General features: G+C 30.9%; 1 protein-coding gene across 2 annotated transcripts in view; it reads left to right on the top strand.

Moving 5' to 3' along the window:
• Positions 1 to 1,669: 1,669 nt before the first annotated feature.
• Positions 1,670 to 7,500, top strand: part of LOC137624522 (UDP-glycosyltransferase UGT5-like) — a 14,721-nt gene continuing 8,890 nt past the window's right edge. The window contains exon 1 of one of the 2 annotated variants that reach the window (XM_068355387.1): positions 1,670 to 1,756. The gene's annotated coding sequence lies outside the window, so the exon portion shown is untranslated. The remainder of the gene's footprint in view (positions 1,757 to 7,500) is intronic. The other variant, XM_068355386.1, reaches the window with a different exon arrangement.

Raw genomic sequence — 7,500 nt, 5'->3', positions numbered from 1 at the left:
AGGGTTAATAATGTCCATCTCCCATTCGTCCCATTTACTTGCAGTATAAAGATAACTTTACTGTTCAAAACAATATACATATAGTATGAGGTTTAGCCTAGAAAACAATCTCGTTACATATGCAGATGATGCTACTCTCTTTGCATCAGTTCCATCTCCTGAATGTACTGTATATCTGGGGTTGCTGAATCCTTTAATAGAGATCTAGTTAGAATTAATGCATGGTGCTAATAGTGGGGTATTAAGTTGAACTCTAACAAAAATCAAAGTATGATTGTAAATAGGTCGAGCTCTTCAACATCTAGATCTTTGCATTCATGATGTTTCTTTAATTATAGACAACTTTGAAATTTTATTTTTTATTTTTTTTTTATTGTAAATTTACCTTTGAGAAACATATTCGGTCTGTTTCTTCCTTAATTTCGCAAAAATGGATTTTTGAGAAATTCATATAAGATTAACTCTTTCACCCTATCTTGTTTCGAATAATATTCCCCTGTCTGGTCTTCAGCTGCTGACTCTCATCTTAATTCAGGGGAGAAATACTTGCGGTCTATTAAATTTCTTATTCATGATCTTGATATTAATCTCTGGCATCGTCGTTCAGTTAGCTTTTATGCATGTTCCATAAAATTTTTAGAGATTCCGACCATTACATTGCATTCAGATCTTTTCAGATTGTACCATCCTGTACGTAGTAAGGTATGCAGTTAATTCTAATAGTCTTGCCTTCTTCATCATAAGGCTCAACACTACACAGTATGCTAGACGTTTTATTCCAGCTGTAACCAGGCTCTTAAACTTCTTGTAGTTTTCCTTATTTTCTTTCCTCACTTGGCTATTTTCCCTAGTAATAATAATAATAATATGATTATTATTATTATTATTATTATTATTATTATTATTATTATTATTATTATTATTATTATTATTACTAGGGAAAATAGCCAAGTGAGGAAAGAAAATAAGGAAAAACTACAAGAAATTTAAGAGCCTGGTTATAGCTGGAATAAAACGTCTAGCATAATAATAATAATAATAATAATAATAATAATAATAATAATAATAATAATAATAATAATAATGATAATAATAATAATAATATGATCCTCCTAACTTAATGGTTGAATCGGTGGAACTTCAGAGGGTCAAACTTACAGTAAATGTTTTTATGTTAAACAGGATAACGTAAGTCTCTGTTCTTCGTTTGTATATGAAAGCTGTATTTTAACATTGTTAATGATCTCTAAAATTGTTCATATTTTTTATTCATTACTCCTCTTATATAGTTTATCTATTTCCTTGCCTCATTGGGATGTTTTCCCTGTTGGAGCCTTAGGGCTTGTAGTATTTTGCTTTTCAAACTGGGGCTGTAGCTTAGTAAATAATAATAATAATAATAATAATAATAATAATAATAATAATAATAATAATAATAATAATAGAATATCCTTCAGTCCTTATGTTATCTGTCTAATCACTCAATGAAATCTATACCATAATCTTCCCCCGATTTACTTGTAAATGGAATCGCAGTCTATCATTTCTGATAGACCTTGGGTCGTTTTATCGCTTACGAAACTGTTATTGCTATAATCTTATCGCTCTAGTGGTCAAGGCCAATAGAATTTGCTAGTGGTATTCAGATGATCGTCTTCATTGTGTCACCGAGCATCAATGTATTCAGTTGCTTAGCTGTGAGTGTGGGGATTCTTTGCTATATCAAGCAGAGAAATATTAATTCTATTATAAAAAGGTTTTGTTATTTTGTTGTTGATGCTTCTGTTTTTCTGTGTGACAAGTCCTTGTTTGGGAAAGTATTTTTTCTCTAAATCAGGTAGGAATAAGTTATTTCTTTTACATAATTGTAAGGATCCAAGTATATGTTACGAAACGTAAACATATCTCTCTCGCAATGAAAAGTTCTCACTAATTTCTTTATTAGAGATATTCGTGAATATCTTATATGTAAGCTACGGTTTAGATGTTATTAATGACACAAGTTCCATTAGAATAAGTACTTCTTTTTTTAAGTTCGCCTACATTCTTAAAATCTTTATTTTTGCAAAATGTTTATTGGGATAACGGTCGAATTCTGTTTAAATGGAAAGAATGGCTCAAGTCAAAACTTTTATCCTGATAAAGGTAAAATTTTCGCTTTAGATGCATAGGCTGGCTCAAGTCAAAATGTTCATTGTGATAAAGGTCGAATTCTCAACTTGAATGCGAAGGCTGGCTCGAGTAAAAATGTTTATTGGGATAAAGGTCGAATTTTCAGTTTAAATGGGAAGGCTGGCTCAAGTCAAAATGTTTATTGGGTTATAGGTCTAATTTTCAGATTAAATGGGAAGGCTGGCTCAAGTCAAAATTTTCATTGGAATAACAGTCGAATTTTCAATTTAAATGGGAAGGGTGGCTTAAGTCCAAATATTTTTGGGATGAACGTTGAATTTTCTGTTTAAATGAAAAGGCTGTCCCAAGTCAAAATGTTTAATGTGAAAAAGATTGATTTTCAATTTGATTGCAAAGGCTGTCTCAAGTAAAAATGTGATAAAGGTAGAAATTTCTATTTGAATGCAAAGGTTGGCTCAAGTCAAAATGTTTATTGTGATAAAGGTAGAATTCTCTATTTGAATGCAAAGGTTGGCTCAAGTCAAAATGTTTATTGTGATAAAGGTAGAATTTTCTATTTGAATGCAAAGGTTGGCTCAAGTCAAAATGTTTATTGTGATAAAGGTAGAATTTTCTATTTGAATGCAAAGGTTGGCTCAAGTCAAAATGTTTATTGTAATAAAAGTAGAATTCTCTATTTGAATGCAAAGGTTGGCTCAAGTCAAAATGTTTATTGTAATAAAAGTAGAATTTTCTATTTGAAAGCAAAGGCTGGCTCAAGTCAAAATGTTTATTGTAATAAAAGTAGAATTCTCTATTTGAATGCAAAGGTTGGCTCAAGTCAAAATGTTTATTGTGATAAAGGTAGAATTTTCTATTTGAATGCAAAGGTTGGCTCAAGTCAAAATGTTTATTGTGATAATGGTAGAATTCTCTATTTGAATGCAAAGGTTGGCTCAAGTCAAAATGTTTATTGTGATAAAGGTAGAATTTTCTATTTGAATGCAAAGGTTGGCTCAAGTCAAAATGTTTATTGTGATAATGGTAGAATTCTCTATTTGAATGCAAAGGTTGGCTCAAGTCAAAATGTTTATTGTAATAAAAGTAGAATTTTCTATTTGAAAGCAAAGGCTGGCTCAAGTCAAAATGTTTATTGTAATAAAAGTAGAATTCTCTATTTGAATGCAAAGGTTGGCTCAAGTCAAAATGTTTATTGTGATAATGGTAGAATTCTCTATTTGAATGCAAAGGTTGGCTCAAGTCAAAATGTTTATTGTGATAAAGGTAGAATTTTCTATTTGAATGCAAAGGTTGGCTCAAGTCAAAATGTTTATTGTGATAATGGTAGAATTCTCTATTTGAATGCAAAGGTTGGCTCAAGTCAAAATGTTTATTGTGATAATGGTAGAATTCTCTATTTGAATGCAAAGGTTGGCTCAAGTCAAAATGTTTATTGTAATAAAAGTAGAATTTTCTATTTGAATGCAAAGGCTGGCTCAAGTCAAAATGTTTATTGTAATAAAAGTAGAATTCTCTATTTGAATGCAAAGGTTGGCTCAAGTCAAAATGTTTATTGTGATAATGGTAGAATTCTCTATTTGAATGCAAAGGTTGGCTCAAGTCAAAATGTTTATTGTGATAAAGGTAGAATTTTCTATTTGAATGCAAAGGTTGGCTCAAGTCAAAATGTTTATTGTGATAATGGTAGAATTCTCTATTTGAATGCAAAGGTTGGCTCAAGTCAAAATGTTTATTGTGATAATGGTAGAATTCTCTATTTGAATGCAAAGGTTGGCTCAAGTCAAAATGTTTATTGTGATAATGGTAGAATTCTCTATTTGAATGCAAAGGTTGGCTCAAGTCAAAATGTTTATTGTGATAATGGTAGAATTCTCTATTTGAATGCAAAGGTAGCTCAGGTAAAATGTTTATTGTGATAAAGGTAGAATTCTCTATTTGAATGCAAAGGTTGGCTCAAGTCAAAATGTTTATTGTGATAAAGGTAGAATTTTCTATTTGAATGCAAAGGTTGGCTCAAGTCAAAATGTTTATTGTGATAATGGTAGAATTCTCTATTTGAATGCAAAGGTTGGCTCAAGTCAAAATGTTTATTGTGATAATGGTAGAATTCTCTATTTGAATGCAAAGGTTGGCTCAAGTCAAAATGTTTATTGTGATAAAGGTAGAATTTTCTATTTGAATGCAAAGGTTGGCTCAAGTCAAAATGTTTATTGTAATAAAAGTAGAATTCTCTATTTGAATGCAAAGGTTGGCTCAAGTCAAAATGTTTATTGTGATAATGGTAGAATTCTCTATTTGAATGCAAAGGTTGGCTCAAGTCAAAATGTTTATTGTGATAAAGGTAGAATTTTCTATTTGAATGCAAAGGTTGGCTCAAGTCAAAATGTTTATTGTAATAAAAGTAGAATTCTCTATTTGAATGCAAAGGTTGGCTCAAGTCAAAATGTTTATTGTGATAATGGTAGAATTCTCTATTTGAATGCAAAGGTTGGCTCAAGTCAAAATGTTTATTGTGATAATGGTAGAATTCTCTATTTGAATGCAAAGGTTGGCTCAAGTCAAAATGTTTATTGTAATAAAAGTAGAATTTTCTATTTGAAAGCAAAGGCTGGCTCAAGTCAAAATGTTTATTGTAATAAAAGTAGAATTCTCTATTTGAATGCAAAGGTTGGCTCAAGTCAAAATGTTTATTGTGATAATGGTAGAATTCTCTATTTGAATGCAAAGGTTGGCTCAAGTCAAAATGTTTATTGTGATAAAGGTAGAATTTTCTATTTGAATGCAAAGGTTGGCTCAAGTCAAAATGTTTATTGTGATAAAGGTAGAATTTTCTATTTGAAAGCAAAGGCTGGCTCAAGTCAAAATGTTTATTGTAATAAAAGTAGAATTCTCTATTTGAATGCAAATGTTGGCTCAAGTCAAAATGTTTATTGTGATAAAGGTAGAATTTTCTATTTGAATGCAAAGGTTGGCTCAAGTCAAAATGTTTATTGTGATAATGGTAGAATTTACTATTTGAATGCAAAGGTTGGCTCAAGTCAAAACGTTTATTGTGATAAAGGTAGAATTTTCTATTTGAATGCAAAGGTTGGCTCAAGTCAAAATGTTTATTGTGATAAAGGTAGAATTTTCTATTTGAATGCAAAGGTTGGCTCAAGTCAAAACGTTTAGTTTGATAAAGGTAGAATTTTCTATTTGAATGCAAAGGTTGGCTCAAGTCAAAACGTTTATTGTGATAAAGGTAGAATTTTCTATTTGAATGCAAAGGTTGGCTCAAGTCAAAATGTTCATTGTGATAAAGGTAGAATTTTCTATTTGAATGCAAAGGTTGGCTCAAGTCAAAACGTTTAGTTTGATAAAGGTAGAATTTTCTATTTGAATGCAAAGGTTGGCTCAAGTCAAAATGTTCATTGTGATAAAGGTAGAATTTTCTATTTGAATGCAAAGGTTGGCTCAAGTCAAAACGTTTAGTTTGATAAAGGTAGAATTTTCTATTTGAATGCAAAGGTTGGCTCAAGTCAAAATGTTCATTGTGATAAAGGTAGAATTTTCTATTTGAGTGCAAAGGTTGGCTCAAATCAAAATGTTTATTGTGATAAAGTTAGAATTTTCTATTTGAATGCAAAGGTTGGCTCAAGTCAAAACGTTTAGTTTGATAAAGGTAGAATTTTCTATTTGAATGCAAAGGTTGGCTCAAGTCAAAATGTTCATTGTGATAAAGGTAGAATTTTCTATTTGGATGCAAAGGTTGGCTCAAGTCAAAATGTTCATTGTGATAAAGGTAGAATTTTCTATTTGAATGCAAAGGTTGGCTCAAGTCAAAATGTTTATTGTGATAAAGGTAGAATTTTCTATTTAAATGCAAAGGGTGGCTCAAATCAAAATTTTTATAGTGATAAAGGTGAAATTTTCTCTTTGAATGCAAAGGCTGGCTCAAGTCAAAATGTTTATTGTGATAATGGTAGAATTTTCTATTTGAATGCAAAGGGTGGCTCAAGTCAAAATGTTTATTGTGATAAAGGTAGAATTTTCTATTTGAATGAAAAGGGTGGCTCAAATCAAAATGTTTATAGTGATAAAGGTGAAATTTTCTCTTTGAATGCAAAGGCTGGCTCAAGTCAAAATGTTTATTGTGATAATGGTAGAATTTTCTATTTGAATGCAAAGGGTGGCTCAAGTCAAAATGTTTATTGTGATAAACGTAGAATTTTCTATTTGAATACACAGGCTGGCTCAAGTCAAAAGGTTTATTGTGATAAAGGTCGAATTTTCTATTTGAATGGAAAGGCTGGCTCAAGTCAAAATGTTTATTGTGATAAAGGTAGAATTTTCTATTTGAATGCAAAGGTTGGCTCAAGACAAAATGTTTATTGTGATAAAGGTAGAATTTTCTATTTAAATGCACAGGCTGGCCCAAGTCAAAATGTTTATTGTGATAAAGGTAGAATTTTCTATTTGAATGCAAAGGCTGGCTCAAGTCAAAATGTTTATTGTGATGAAGGTAAAAATATTTTATTTGAATGCAAAGGGTGGCTCAAGTCAAAATGTTTATTGTGATAAAGTTAGAATACTCTATTTGAATGTGAAAGGTGGCGCAAGTCAAAATGTTTATTGCGATGAAGGTAGAATTTCTATTCGAATGCAAAGGCTGGCTCAAGTCAAAATGTTTATTGTGATAAAGGTCGAATTTTCTAATTGAATGCACAGGCTGGCTCAAGTCGAAATGTTTATTGTGATAAAGGTAGAATTCTCTACTTGAATGCAAAGGGTGGCTCAAGTCAAAATGTTTATTGTAATAAAGGTAGAATTTTCTATTTAAATGCACAGGCTGGCTCAAGTCAAAATGTTTTTTCGTGATAAAGGTAGAATTTTCTATTTGAATGCAAAAGCTTCCTCAAGTCAAAATGTTTATTGTGATGAAGGTAAAATTTTCTATTTGAATGCATAGGTTGGCTTAAGTCAAAATGTTTATTGTGATAAAGGTAGAATTTTCTATTTGAATGCAAAGGTTGGCTCAAGTCAAAATGTTTTTTCGTGATAAAGGTAGAATTTTCTATTTGAATGTGAAAGCTGGCTCAAGTCAAAATGTTTATTGTGACAAAGGTAGAATTTTCTATTCGAATGCAAAGTTTGGCTCAAGTCAAAATTTTTATTGTGATAAAGGTAGAATTTTCTATTTGAATGCAAAGGCTGGCTCAAGTCTAGATGTTTATTGTGATAAAGGTAGAACCTATTTGAATGAGAAGGCTGGCTCAAGTCAAAATGTTGATTGTGATATAGGTCAAATTCTTTATTCAAATGTGAAGGCCGACTCAAGCCAAAATGTTTATTATGATAGAAGTCTAATTTTAATTCAAATGGGAAGGC

Source organism: Palaemon carinicauda, chromosome 31, assembly GCF_036898095.1.
Source record: "Palaemon carinicauda isolate YSFRI2023 chromosome 31, ASM3689809v2, whole genome shotgun sequence".
Classification (NCBI taxonomy): Eukaryota; Metazoa; Arthropoda; class Malacostraca; order Decapoda; family Palaemonidae; genus Palaemon; species Palaemon carinicauda.
This window is presented reverse-complemented; position numbering and strand designations above follow the sequence as displayed.